The sequence below is a fragment of the Pantherophis guttatus genome, chromosome 15 (genome assembly GCF_059756535.1).
Source record: "Pantherophis guttatus breed Tessera chromosome 15, ASM5975653v1, whole genome shotgun sequence".
NCBI lineage: Eukaryota > Metazoa > Chordata > Lepidosauria > Squamata > Colubridae > Pantherophis > Pantherophis guttatus.
The window spans coordinates 20,037,165-20,052,060 of NC_142077.1; the positions used below are offsets into that span (position 1 = coordinate 20,037,165).

Sequence of the window (14,896 nt, forward strand, 5' to 3'; positions counted from 1 at the left end):
AGGTTTTCTTTAAGCGATGGTCCGCCGATGCTGTGGACACCTGTGAAGCCCATGCCGAGGGCTCGGAACCATGCTAGGCCCAGGAGACTTGGTACTGGCTTGCTGACGATGGTCAGGGGAAGCTCTTTCTGGAACTCACCATAGGTGACCCGGAATGTGCCCACGCCTTCCACAGGAACTCGGTTTCCTTGATAGTCGAGGAGGCGAACTCATTGCCGTGACAGTTGGTTTTTCTGGAACTTCGGTAGAAGCGATTTAAGTGTAGCCCAGGACATGATTGACAGGGTAGACCCGGTGTCGATTTCCATGTCGCATGGTCTCCCATCAATTTCTACTCTCGTGTAGACCTTTTCCTCTGCAGACGTGCTGGCTTGACCTATTCTCGTGCTGTAGGTTTCGCGCTTTTGATTCTCGCGCCGTTTTCTCACGCCGCCATCTCTGGTTGGCTGGTTTGAATGTATCGGTTCTGGTTGGTTGGAATAGTCACGTGCCTTGTTATTTCGCGGAAATTGAGCTCTACAGACTCTAGCCAGATGGCCCTTCTTTTCACAGCGCCTGCAAATGGCGTCTCTGTATTTGCAGGACTGTCTCTCGTGATTTCTGCCGCAACTTGAACAGTTCTCACAGCGGCGACTTTGCTCGCTCTTTTTCTTATCCGTGTGGAAGACGTCCTCATCTGATTCTTCCTCGGTGCTGGTTCGCGCCTCCTCTCTGTGAACGGGGGCTGACTTCGGGCCGTCTTTGCTTGGCTGTGGCCGTTGTAGTGCTTCAGAAGCCTTAGTAGATGCTTCGTGTGCTTTGACTTCATCCAGCGCGCCAGCTAATGTCAAATCTGGCTTCGCTAGTAAGCACCTCTGTAATCGAGTGTCTCTCATGCCACAAATTAACTGTTCGAGTAGTGCGTCGTCTAGATCCTGGTAGTCGCAATGCGTTGTGGCTTTTTGAAGGGCAGCCATATATGCGCTGACCAGTTCTCCTTCTCTTTGTACTCGTTGTCGTATCTTGTAGCGTTGTACAAACTTCGAAGGAACGGAAGCATAGTGGGCTCTCAGGTTTGCTTGTAGGATGTCCCAGGGGACCGTCTGGACTGGAGTTGGTTCGCAGAGGGACTCGGCCATCTCGAAAATGTCTGGCCTGCAGTGGCTCAAGAAAAGCGCTCTTTTACGATTTGCGGAGAGTCCTTGCATTTCACTTGCTTCCAGGGACCACTCGAACCTGGTCAGAGACAACCCCCACTTCTCTCGGGTCGGGTCGAAGGGTTTTGGCGGGACGTAGGCAGACATCGCAGTATGTCTCCTTAGTCCGCTCGTCACCCTGGCTGAAATTCAGAGCTCCTTTTGATTTGCTTCTTGTGGCCTCAATCCCACCTTCGTCGCCAATGTTGTAGGGTGGGAATAACAAGAGGCACAAGCAAGCTAGTGACAACAGCTCTTTAATTCAGGGTGAGACTTCAGCAAAGAACCATAGGCAACAGCCCTCCTTATATACAGTTCTGAAATACCCGTTAACCAATCACAAGCATTGTTGTATTTGAATTTCCCGCACAAAATAGATACATACATAACATTAGGACTCTCCGACCATGAAAAATGGAGGGAGAAATGGATGGAGACAAGTAACCTCTGGTCTTCACTGAGGTAAATATGAAACCTCTGACTACTTCTAAACAGATGCAGGAGGTAAAACAACTGGCAGATTCTTCCTTTAGTTCCTCCCTTTTGCTTTCAGAATTTAACATTACAATAAAGTACTTTTCTATTTAATGTAGTCTAGAGGGATAGAATTGAAAAAAGATTTAAATATGGTGATATATTCTTATTAAAATTGATAATAAAGATTACTGTAAAAGATTTAGGAAATTTTATTATATTAGGTTTTTTAATATGAAATTAAACTGCAATGAAGAAAGAAACCTCTGACCAGTAAGATCTTGAAAGGTTTCCATAAAACATGGCAAAGCTACCCCACTTAGGTCCCGTCTGTTGAAGAACTTCCATTAGATGACACCACCTGGCATGGGAGGCCAACCATCCTGGAAACTCTAGGCTTTGCCCACTGGAAATGGGACCTTTGGAAAACAGAGAAAAGACACCAACATTTCTCTCACCTTATTGAGCAACTTTAGCCGTGAAAGAGCATCTTGGTTGATAGTAAGTCTCTGTCTTTCAAAATACGCCAGAATCTCACTCCTGACATCCTCCTTGGGGAGAACCAAGAAGCTGTCAATGCCCACATCTGCTATCATCTCTCCATTTTGGTCCAAGTACAGTTTTCTTCGAGAAATATTCCAAAATTCGTTCTTCTCCAGAAAGGGATGAAACTAGAATGGGAACGTCCAGGAATTTGAAAAACAGAGAACTTTGTTTCTTATCCCACATTGAATCTTTGTTCTACAATTGTCTCATCTCCAAATATGCTTAATTAGGATACAAATACTGTCATCATCTTCATAAGTGAACAAGAAAGTTTGAGAAAAATTTGTCAATCATTTACTGACAAAATATAGAAAAAGTATATAATTGATACAATTGGTCAAATATAGGGAACATTCTAGAGCAGATGAAAATAAAATGAACAGAGAAAAAAAAGATGATTCATAAACTCTTTGAAAACAAGAGGTTGATTCCCAGAAAGCATGGGTTGATCAAGAAGAAAGTTGTCAGGCTAATCTTCTCCCTGGTCATTCTGATGGAAAACACCTCCAGATGTGCTAATTCTACTTGATTGTAATGCGACATTAACAAAATTTTGCAAATCTGAAAGAGCAAATCTCCCACCAACTCTTTTCTCAGCCTGAAAAGTTAGCCAGGATCCTTTCTGAGTTTCTTTCTCTCCCATTATACAGCTGCAGGATTCTCCCCTCTTCTCTGATCCTTCCCTAGGCAGCCTCTCTTCCCCTCATCCCAAAAGTCATTCTCACCCATCATTACACTTCCTAAATAGATTATGGGAACTCTGGTGATATCACTGGATTTCAGTAAAGGACTCACAAACAATTGTGTGATGTGATTAGAAACCTGAGGCCTGGATAATAAGTGGATAAAAACTGTCTTCAAAATGATACTGAAATAGTTTTTAACCCTTTTTAATCTTTCCTATGAAACTTGAAGGTGATGTATAAGGGGGATAACTGTTGCGTATATGGTGAGGAGAAACAAAGAGAAGAAGGAACAACGAATGTCAAGATTGGAGAAGCTGAAAAATTAAAATTATCACTTCAGAAAGATCCCCAAAACAGGGAAATCAGAAAGGAAATGGAGTTAATGAAACATAAAATTAATATACTAGAACAGGAAGAAATGATAAGGAATAGAAAATTGGCAAAACAAAACTATTTTGAATCGGCAAATAAACCAGGGAGATGGCTCGCCCACAAATTGAAAAAAGAAAAAGCTAAAAAATTGGTACAATATTTACGAGACGAGCAAGGAAATCTGCTCCATAGAATTGAGGGGGGGAAAATATTATTCAAAATTATTTTCAAATACTGTATAGTCAAGAAAACATTAAAGAAGAAAATATTATAAATTACCTACAGGAGAGGAACTTGCCAAGTATAACAGATGAAGATAGGGAAATGTTGAATGGGGAAATTACATTAACAGAGTTAAGAATTAAAAATTAAAAAACAATTAAAAAACAGAAAAATAACAAGACACCAGGGACAGATGGAATTCCAGCGGAAGTATATAAAAAATTTCAGGAAGTTTTGGAAGAAATTATGTTGGATATATATAACAAGGTGTTAGAGAAAGCCAAAATGCCAGATTCATGGATGGAGGCATATACAGCATTAATTCCAAAGGAAAGTACAGACAATCAATTCATTCAAAACTATAGGCCAATCTCACTGTTAAATGCTGACTACAAAATCCTGGCAATAATAGCAGAGAGTCTAAAAAAGATATTAAATAAAATAATTCATTTGGATCAAAACGGGTTTTTACCCAAACGACAAATTAAGAACAATACATGGATTATCATGAATATTCTAGAATACTATGAGGCTCATCCAGAAAAACAATTGGCAGTAATAATGATAGATACACAAAAGGCGTTCGGCAACTTGAATTGGCGGTTTTTAATTAATCGGGATGAAATTTGGTGAAAAATTTATAGAAATGATGAAGACAATTTATTCTAAGCAAACAGAAAAATTATGGTCAGTGGAGATCTTACAGAAAAAGTCGATATAAACAAAGGGATTAGACAAGGCTGTCCATTGTCCCCCCTCTTATCCATCCTTTCATTAGAAATATTATTGGCACAGGTAAGGGGAAGTAAGGAAATAAAAGGGTTAAAAATTAAAAGAGGAGAATACAAAACACGGGCCTTTGCAGATGACATGGCATTTATATTAGAGGACCCTTAGGAACCGGGAGAGAAACTCCTACTAGAAATAGAGAAATTGGGAATAGTAGCAGGCCTGAAAATAAATAAAAAGAAAACAAAGATAATTACCAAGAATATCTATAGATATTATTACAGATGCCGGTATCGGAAAGCAGTAAAAATGTAACAAGGATGTTAAAGATATAAATGTTGAATAAAAATTAATTTTAAAACAAAAAACAAAAACAAAATGCCATGGTATCTACTCTTTGGAGCCATTATTCCCTGAGTAATTGAATTGGCCAGATCTGTTGAGTTGGTTCCCCTCCTTCTCCTCTGGATTCCTCCTCCAAAGGATCTAAGATTAATGGATCCATATCTGGACCCCATACCTGCCACGGCTGCAGCCTTGGAGACCCCAAAGTCTTTTCTCCCTCCTTCCTTCCCCTCCTCCTCAATCTGGAGGAATAAGCGGCATTCAAGGCCTGGGCCAGAGTCCTCATGAGACTGTAAAGATGAGGGTAATTTGTAGTCTGGATCCTGTTCCTTTTCTCCTGGGTCTCCAGTGGGGCTTTCTGGGTGCATCTTCTGCGGCCTTTGACAGAAAAGACGTTCTTTGAAAGAGAACAGCGGAAATAAGGATCTTGAAACTGATATTCCACAAAGTAATGGGGTTCAAAGGCAGAATCCCTTGGCCTGTTTTTTAACAGATAACTAAAGTTCCAAATACTATGGATGTATTTGAGAAGTCTACGATTGTTCATTGTATACCCTGCAAAATTTGTGAGGATCCAGATTTTACCTTCAATGGGTCCTGGCAGATGCATAAATATTTCATGGAAAGGAAGGATTTTCTCCCAAATGGAAACATTTTCTATGAAATGAACAAAGACGTTGACTTGTCTCCACTTAGAGAGGGAATCCCTGAGGGATGCTGTATATCCAGTTGTTGAGAACAGTTGCGATATAACCACACAAATTCCACTCCTGACAAGCACAGGAGAAAAAATCCTCATGAAATTCTCTCCCTTCTCTGTGTCTGAAGCAAAGAGGCCAATCAGGGTCCATCTGAAGTGGAGGAGCAGGTGGACAATTGCTGGGTACTGGAATCCTTCTTTGGGGAGAATATGATGGGAAAAGGGGAATTGACTTTTATCACTCAGAGCCTCTGAAGCAGTTTCAACTTTGATCTGAAAAAACAATGAAGAATGCTGTGTTACATTTGGGATCAGATCAAGTCCAAAATATTAAATTTTAATAAATCCAACCTGGTTCTCCTTAATGTATTAGAATAGTTTGTTAATCAGACATTGTTTAAAATATTAAAGACAGAATATTAGCAAGATTGTATCATAATAATGGAAAATAATAATCAAATTAAAAAACAATAAAAATGTAAATCATATTACTGTATCCCATCCCTACAATTTACCACAATTAGATTAACACGTGCAAATGCCAGCTGAAGTATTCTAAAGGGCCTATTAAAATTTTTGAGGATTGCTGCATCTTTTTTTGCTTCTATATCCTAGATTCTTTCTGGAGGGAATTTTTTAACTTCTTTCTCCAGTTATACAAGAAACAGGCCGACCTCAAAGCCTAATAAGATTTGTCAGTTGCATAATCCAAGTTTGGTCTTTCATTGAAGTTTTGTCTGTTCCAACAGCCACAATTTTCAGAGTCTGTCAGTTTACATAGATTAAATTTTATGCCAATGCCCATATTTTCTGAATTTACAGAAAGCAGAAATTGTGTAAATTCCCAAATCAGCTCTGAGGGCAGCAGCTGGAGTCCTTTTACCCACCCCAAGATCCTCCTCAGAGGCTGAGATTGGGTTGGTTCTGCTGGTGGTTTCTCTCTGAAGCCCCAAACATCAGATGGATGGAAGAACATGGGGGAAAACTGGGCCTCAGATACTTTAATCATTGGGGCTGAGGAAGCTGGAGAGCTGAGAGGTTTTCCTTTAAGCACCACTTTCACTCCTGCCCTTTCTCTAACTGAGCTCCTTGGATGATGAGGGAGCCAAGATTCAGGCTCAGAGAAAACTAACCCAGGTAAGGAAAGGTGTTTATTTTTATTTTTATTTTATTTATTTTATTTTGAATTTGTATACCGCCCTTCTCCCTGAGGACTCAGGGCGGTGAACAGCCAAGTAAAAACATCAAGTACAAATATTAAAATACAGTTAAAATATACATATATAAATTTGGCCCCATTAATTAAAAACAATAAACAAAAAATAAATTAAAAAATTAGGCCAGCCCGGTTTGCTGGAAAAGGAAGGTTTTAAGGGCATGGCGGAAGGCACTGAGGTCTTGGATTCTCCTTATCTCTGGAGGCAATTGATTCCAGAGGGTAGGTGCCCCCACAGAGAAGGCTCTCCCCCTGGGGGTCACCAGCCTGCACTGTTTGGCTGATGGCACCCCGAGGAGGCCCTCTCTGTGGGAGCGCACGGGTCGATGGGAGATCGTCGGTGGCAGCAGGCGGTCTCGAAGATAGCTAGGCCCTATGCCATGGAGCGCTTTAAAGGTGATAACCAACACCTTGAAGCGCACCCGGAAGACCACTGGGAGCCAGTGCAGCTCGCGCAGGAGGGTGTTACATGGGAGCGCCAGGCTGCTCCCGTCACTACCCGCACTGCTGCATTCTGGACCAGTTGGAGCCTCCGGGTGCTCCTCAAGGGGAGCCCCATGTAGAGAGCGTTGCAGTAGTCAAGGCGAGAGGTGACGAGGGCATGAGTGACTGTGCACAGGGAATCCCGATCAAGAAAGGGCCGCAACTGGCGGATCAGGTGAACCTGACAAAAGGTCCCCCTGGTTACAGCCGTCAGATGTTCCTCCAAGGACAGCTGCCTATCCAGGAGGACTCCCAGATTGCGAGCCCTCTCTGTGGGGGCCAACGACTCATCCCCAATAGTCAGTGATGGAGTCAACCGGGATGCCGGGAGCCACAGCCACTCAGTCTTGGAAGGGTTGAGCCTGAGCCTGTTCCTCCCCATCCAGATCCGCACAGCCTCCAGGCACTGGGACATCACTTCAAGGGCATCGTTGGGGTGGCCTGGGGTGGAGATGTACAGCTGGGTGTCATCAGCGTACTGGTGGTATCTCACCCCAAAGCCACGGATGATCTCGCCCAGCGGCTTCACATAAATGTTGAACAGGAGGGGCGAGAGGACCGACCCCTGAGGAACTCCACATATAAGAGGCCTTGAGGTAGACCTCTGCCCCCCTGCCAACACGAACTGCAACCGGTCGGAGAGAAAGGAGGAGAACCACCGTAATACGGGGCCCCCCATCCCCAACTCTTCCAACCGGTGCAGCATGATACCATGGTCGATGGTATCAAAAGCCGCTGAGAGGTCTAACAGGACCAGAACAGAGGAACAACCCCTGTCCCGAGCCCTCCAGAGATCATCAACCAACGCGACCAATGCCGTTTCCGTGCTGTGTCCAGGCCTGAAACCCGACTGGAATGGATCTAGATAGGATGTTTCCTCCAAGAATTGTGGAAACTGTCGCGCGACCACACTCTCAACAACCTTCGCCAGGAAGCGAAGGTTGGAGACAGGACGATAGTTGGCCAATATTGCCGGATCCAGGGACGGCTTCTTGAGGAGAGGCCTCACCACCGCTTCTTTCAAGGCGGCGGGGAAGTGACCCTCACTCAACGAAGCGTTGATAACACCCTGGAGCCAGCCTCGTGTAACCTCCCGGGAGGCCAGTACCAACCAGGAGGGACACGGGTCCAGTAAACATGTGGCCGCACTAAGTCTCCCCAAAATCCTGTCCACATCATCCGGAGTCACAGCATCAAACTCCTTCCAGGTAACATTCTCAAGACTATTCCTCGTCACCCTGCCCTGATCTACCCAGTCCAAATCCCCCCGGATCTGAGTGATTTTGTCATACAGGTATTGTCCGAAATCCTCCGCCCTGCCTTCCAAGGGATCCTCCCGCGCTCCCGGATGGAGCAGGGAGCGGGTTACCCTGAACAGGGCGGCCGGACGATTCCCTGATGACGCAATAGAGGCGGAAAAGTAGTTAAACTTTGCCGTCTTTATCGCCACTAGGTAGGTCTTAATATGCGACCTTACCAGTGTTTGGTCAGATTCAGCGAGACTGGCCCTCCAACCGCTCTCTAGGCGTCTTTTCCAGCGTTTCATCTCCCTCAGCTCCTCGGTGAACCAAGGAGCCGCAAGGGATCGACACCGGGTCAGAGGCCGCAAAGGCACGACTCGATCCAAGGCCCCACCAGCCGCCCGATCCCAGGCAGCTACCAGGTCCTCGGCCGAGTCATGTGCCAGATCTTCAGGAATTGGCCCAAGCTCCATCTGGAACCTATCAGGATCCATCAGGCGCCTGGGGTGGATCCATCTAATTGGGTCCGCCTCCCTGCGGCGGAGTGTAGCGGTTCGAAGGTCCAGACGAAGGAGTGAGTGATCTGACCATGACAAGGGTTTCATGTCTATATCCCCTATAATAAGACCACTCAACCACTGGCCAGAGACAAAAATCAGGTCCAGCGTGTGTCCCCCCCTGTGAGTGGGGCCATGAACTAACTGGGTCAGGTCCATGGCCGTCATGGAAGCCATGAACTCCCGAGCCATCTCTGACGTTTCACCAACAGACGGCAGATTGAAATCACCCATGACCATAAGCCTGGGTGTATCAACTGCCACCGTGGCTATCACGTCGAGTAGCTCGGGCAGGGCCGTTGCCACGCGGCAGGGAGCCAGGTACATAAGCAGCAAGCCCATCTGAACCCCATGACCCCATCTCACAAAGAGGGACTCACATCCGGCAATCTGTGGCACAGTGGTCTCCCTCGGACCCAGACCTTCGTTAATAAAAACCGCCACCCCCCCGCCCCTCCCCTGGGCCCTCGGCTGATGGAATGCTCTGAAGCCTGGTGGACACATCTCAACCAGAGGGACCCCTCCCTCCGGGCCCAACCAGGTCTCCGTAATACCCGCCAGGTCCGCTCCCCCCTCTTGAATAAGATCGTAAATGAGGGGGGCCTTATTTACCACGGACCTGGCATTGCACAGCATCAGCCGGAGGCCCAGGTCCTGAGTATCTGAGCCACCTAGTATCCGAGGGGAGCCTTGAGGACTGGGGCGTGCAATCGCTCTCAAGTAGCGAGTGCGCACCCCCGGCACAAGATAAGGTCCTCTGCTCCTGCCATATCTGCCCTTCCCATCCATCGTGCTGATGACATCCCCAATTCCTCGTCCTGCACCCTCCAAACTGTTACCCGGTGCCAGGCTGGGCCCTGACCTAGGTGGATTACCCCCCCCCCCATCCCCTTTGGTCGCCCTCCCAGTTCCCCTTAAAAGATTATTAAAAACCCTAATTAAAAAAACCCCCAATCCCCGCTTTAAAACATGCCACCTCTCAGGGCTCCAAAGCCCGTCCTTAAGGTAGGCCTTCGATAGAGTGGAAGGCCATCGCCGCGAGAGGGGGGCATCTCGCAGCGCAAGCAAATCTGCTGAGGTATAAGCCATACAAGTATGATGAGATGGAAAAGGGGAACCTTGGATGTCAGCGAAATTTAAAGATAGTCATTGAGGTGAGAGATGGCAAAAAAGGCTGGCCAGGATGAAGCTGGGGCCCCTTCACTCTCTCACAGTGATGGGGCGACCAGATCAGATGGTTGCAGTGCAGGCGGATGGCCACAGCCGTTCTCTCACCGCGGCTGGATGTAAAAGGCCAACAATAGTCACTCTCTCCCTGCAGATGGAGCAGCAGTCCTTGACCTGGACTCTCAGCTTCTCCCTCCAGCCTGCAATCTCTCCTCCCCCGAGCCAAGGCCTAAAGGTGGAAATCGGGCGGCAGGAATAAACTAGCCAGCAGCAGAAGGAGATAGAGATCAAACATAAAAAATCCAGGAGGGTGATAATAAAGTCCCAGAGTCAGTAGTGATGGAAAAATGGGCCGACCTAATAGAGAGTCCAGGTAGCAACAGGGGGAGGCCATTTTCATAGGGGGGGAGCGAATCCAAGGGGGAAACCAGATGGTAATTGGAAATCAAGGTGTTACTTGCTCTAATGGCTGACCATCTATGGCTATGATGTCATTTCCCAAAGACCATAACTTTTGAACTTCTTTATAAATTATCAGATAATTATTAAGACAAAACAATCCAAGTCTATACAATCCAATCTGTAAGTATGATAATATCACATTATCTGTATAAATCAGTGTATTCCAAAAGAAATTTAGCAGGTTAAACATGTGTACCTAGAATAGAATTTATAACAAAATAAAAGGGTTGGAAGGGACCTTGGAGGTCTTCTAGTCCAACCCCCTGTTCAAGCAGAAAACCAGGCATAATAGCAGTAACTGTGAGAGGTTCCTGGAGTCTTCGTGGACAATCAATTAAATATGAGTGAAGAGTGTGCAGCGGCAGCCAAAAAAGCCAATGTAATCCTAAATTGCATTAACAGAGGGATACAATCAAGATCAAGAGAGGTACTAATACCACCCTATAAAGCCTTAGTAAGACCACACCTAGAATACTGCATCCAGTTGAGACTCTAGAAAAAGTGCAGAGAAGAGCAACCAAGAGGATTAGGGGACTGGAGGCTAAAACATACAATGAACAGTTGCAGGAACTGGGCATGGCTGGTCCAGTGAAGAGAAGGACCAGGGGAGACATGAGAGCAGTCTTCCAATATTTGAGGGGCTGCCACAGAGAAGAGGAGGTCAAGCTATTTTCTAAAGTACCCAAAGGCTGGACAAAGGCCGGAGAAGGAATAATGGATGGAAACTGAATAAGGAGAGCTTCAACCTGGAAATAAAGAGATAAAGTTGCCTTCAGAAGTTGTGGGAGCTTCATCACTGGAAGCTTTCAAGAAGAGACTGGACCGTCATCTGTCAGAAATGGTGCAGGGTCTTCTTGGACTAGATGACCTACAAGGTCCCTTCCAACTCTGTTAATCTGGATCTATCTATACCAGTGGTTCTCAACCGTCCTAATGCCGTGACCCTTTAATACAGTTCCTCATGTTGTGGTGACCCCCAACCATAAAATTATTTCTAAGACCATTGAAAATATGTGTTTTCTGATGGTCTTAGGTGACCCCTGTGAAAGCGTCATTCGACCCCCAAAGGGGTCGCAACCCACAGGTTGAGAACCACTGATCTATACTATTCCAGACAAGTGGCTGTCCAGTCACTTCTTAACAGCCTCCAGTGATGGACCACCCACAATTTCTGAAGGGGAGACGTTCCATTCCTCACCATTAGGAAATTTCTCCTTAGTTCTAGGTTGTTTCTCTCCTTGATTAGTTTCTCTCTTTGGTTTCTTGTCTTGCCTTCTAGTACTTTGGAAAATAGGTGGACCTCCTCTTCTCTGTGGCAGCCTCCCAAATATTGGTACATTGCTACGATGTCACCCCTCGTCCTTTTCACTAGACTAGACATACTGAATTCCTGCAACTGTTCCTCATATATTTTAGTCACCAGGCCTTAATCATCTTTTCTGCACTCTTTCCAGAGTCTCTACATTTTTTTTATAATATGGAGACTAAAACTGGATGTACTATTCCAAGTGTGGTCTTGCCAAGGCATTATAAAGCAGTACCAATACTTCATGTGATCTTGATTTTATCCCTCTGTTAATGCAACCTAGGACTGAATTAGCTGTTTTAACTGCTGCTGGCTCATATTGCAGAGATTGTCCACTCGGACTCCAAGATCCCTCTCACAGTTACACTTATTGAGCCAGGTTTCATCTTATCTGTAAGTGGACATTTGGTTTTTCTAGCCTAAGTATAAAACCTTACTTTTCTCTACATTAAATGTCATTTTGTTAGATAGGCCCAGGGTTCAAGTCTATCTAGATCCATCTGGATCTTCTTGAGCCTATCTTCTGGGGTGTTGGCTATTCCTGCCACTTTACTGTTGTCTTCAAATTTGTTGATTTCCCCATTTCTCCCCTCATCCGAATCATTGATGAAGATGTTGAAGAGTACTGGGCCTAAAATGGAACCTTTTTTGATCAGTTAAATAGTTGTTAGAATATCTTCTCCACGGAATGTATTGCTTGCATTTCAGGCCTTTTATGATTAATCTCAACATGAACATAATGGGGTAAAATATTGAGATTTTTACTAATATGGAGAAAAGCAGCTCTTATATTCCATGGAGAAGACATGATTGCATCTATTGCTCACCCACCACCACCCACCCCTCACTTTACCAAATCGAGAAACAAACACACAAACCTGAGGGACTTTGTAGGTGCCTCCTAATGTTGACATCTGGATGGAGATCTCTCTCTCGGCTCCATCAAGAAGAGCCAGGAGGTTCTCCTTCCTTCCACAGGCATAGTTGGGGACATTGGCTTCTCCAGTGGAGAGCATGTCCAGCAAGACATCTGAAGTGTGGAAAGTGCTGAAATAGTTGTTATGGATGTTGTAGCCAAGTGTGAGATTGTGGAAGAGATGGGAATTCTTGTTGGCCAGTTGAATGTTGAAAATGAATAGTAAGCAATTAGAAAAATCGTAAGAAGTCCTATTGAAAAAAAAGTCATTATAATCAACAGCCACAACAAATACTTTTGTTATATATAATATATATAATCCTCCAGAAGCCTACTGAGCCTTAAACCAACATTGATCCAAAAGCAATGATCAGTTACACAAATATGGAAATGGGCTGAGGTACAACAACTACAACTGATTCCACCACTACTTTAAATAAAACTCATTATCCAAGTGATAAATTAAGGATTGAACTGAGGAGGAAAATAATCTGCAGCCCTTTCAGCTTTTTTTCAGATCCCTTTTTGAATCTCTTTCACAAAATCAGACAAAAGAGAGAAGCCATGGAAATCAAAATCATTCAGGAAATTAGTCATATTCCCCAATATAGGAATAAATGAAAAATAAAAAGAGAAAAGAAGGAGAGTGTTAGAATGGAGGGACAGCAACTCCATCACCCTGAATGACTTACGGATCATGGAAAACAAACTGAAGAGAAGGAGCCACATTGAAAAGGAACTTTGCATGCAATCTTTCCGTTCCACTGGTGACTATACCGATTAGATGGTCTCCTGGTCTGTAGTAGCTCCATGGTTTCCCATCCTGGTTCTCCAAACTCAGCAGGCATTTCATTCTCAGCTTCCCAGAGATTGGATGAGATAAAAGCAGCATCAGAAGCAGAAGCAGGAGGTCCATAATTCATGGCATGAAACAATCAATCCCTTTCCTGTTTCTAAAGAAGAATTAGAAGAATCAAATGAGTCTCACAAGGTGGAAAGTCCAGTTGCTTTTTCTCAACCCAGAGAAACACTCAGCTTCACCTGGAAAGGAGAGAGACGTACATTCAAGAGCACAGACTCTGCCTGTCCCCAAACTCCATATTTCTCTGCCCAAAGTCTCCCCTGGAGGATTCGGCCAAACAGCAGAGCTGAAACTTTTATCATAATTCTCCCTCTCAGGAGGGATCCCTGGATAATTCAAGTAGTTCTTGGACTCAAAGATTGTTGGGAAATTCTCTGGAGGGAAATGAAAGGGAAATAATCCCCATGTGATTCATAATAACAGGGGCAGAGATGAAATTAAATCAGTCATGTAGAATTGAGAGGTTTGGGGGCTCCATGCTTGAAAGTGGCCCCAGAGGGAATACACAGCACCTGTGGCTGAAATAACAAATAAATCTGATATTTGTTTGCATAGTGATGAAAGACAAAACTCGGGGGGGGGGACAGTTAATGCCAGAGCATGTCACAGATCTGAAATAGCTGCCAGCTGAGTTGGAAGCAAAATTTACTTTATTTTGAAAGCTAATGCTCAAGGGCATCGCACAAAAGGGCTGATGCAATAGTGCGGCCAGACTCCTAAAACAAAATCAACTTTAGTGAAAAACTAGTTTTTCGAACTTTGCAGAGTTTTTTAAAAAAACAAAACAGAGGAGAGAGAGAGAGAGGGACATTAGAAAAAAACCAGGTGAAAAGAGATGGAGAAATCAAGGCTGCCTCTCACCTCATGTGGGGAGGGGAGGGGAGGGAGGGAAGGGAGCTCAGGACCTTTGTGTTGCAGATGGAAAGCTGATCTGCAAAATCCAACTTCTATCTTCAGAGACCTTGGAATGCAGAAGCCCATGTCCCATGTTCCCCTGCCACCCTTTCCCATGCAGAGGCCAGGCAAGGGGGCTCTTGCAGGGATGCCAGACAGGACTCTGCCCGGCTAAGTGGGGAGTCCCTCTTGGGAGAAGGAAGCTGGGGAGCCTGGTGGTGGGGAAAAGGAAGCAGATCTGCAAAATCCCCCTCCAGATTCCATCTTCTGAGTCCTGGAAACGGGGGAGACCATATCCCATGTTGCTCAGCCACCTCTTTCCATGCATGGGGCACTCAGGCGAAAGGAAAGCCCAGACCTACGGAGAAAGCCCAGGATGGCCAGGAAGGAGGAGGGGATTTGGGGCATTCCTGAGAAGAGACTAACCTGGTTTATGGGTCCCAGGGTTGAATGTTGGAGGGATGTAGCCCCCAGGATTTCTCCAGCCTCACTTTGGCTCCGTGTCTTTCCAGGAGAGGCTCCTATGAGGGAGAAGCCATGCAG

General features: G+C 45.1%; 2 long non-coding RNA genes across 3 annotated transcripts in view; both read right to left on the minus strand.

Annotated features, from left to right (window-relative positions):
* LOC148112057 (uncharacterized) overlaps positions 1 to 14,896 on the minus strand; it is a 152,573-nt gene that overhangs the window by 124,586 nt on the left and 13,091 nt on the right. The window lies entirely within an intron of this gene.
* On the minus strand, positions 1,970 to 14,851 carry LOC132711965 (uncharacterized). Of its 2 annotated transcripts, XR_015730049.1 has the most exons (4): positions 14,780 to 14,851; positions 13,375 to 13,550; positions 4,725 to 5,522; positions 1,970 to 2,320 (listed from the first exon to the last, which is right to left on the minus strand). It is a non-coding gene; the product is annotated as an uncharacterized LOC132711965 (long non-coding RNA). The 2 variants fall into 2 exon arrangements; XR_015730048.1 differs by lacking the exons at positions 1,970 to 2,320; positions 4,725 to 5,522 and adding an exon at positions 12,560 to 12,848.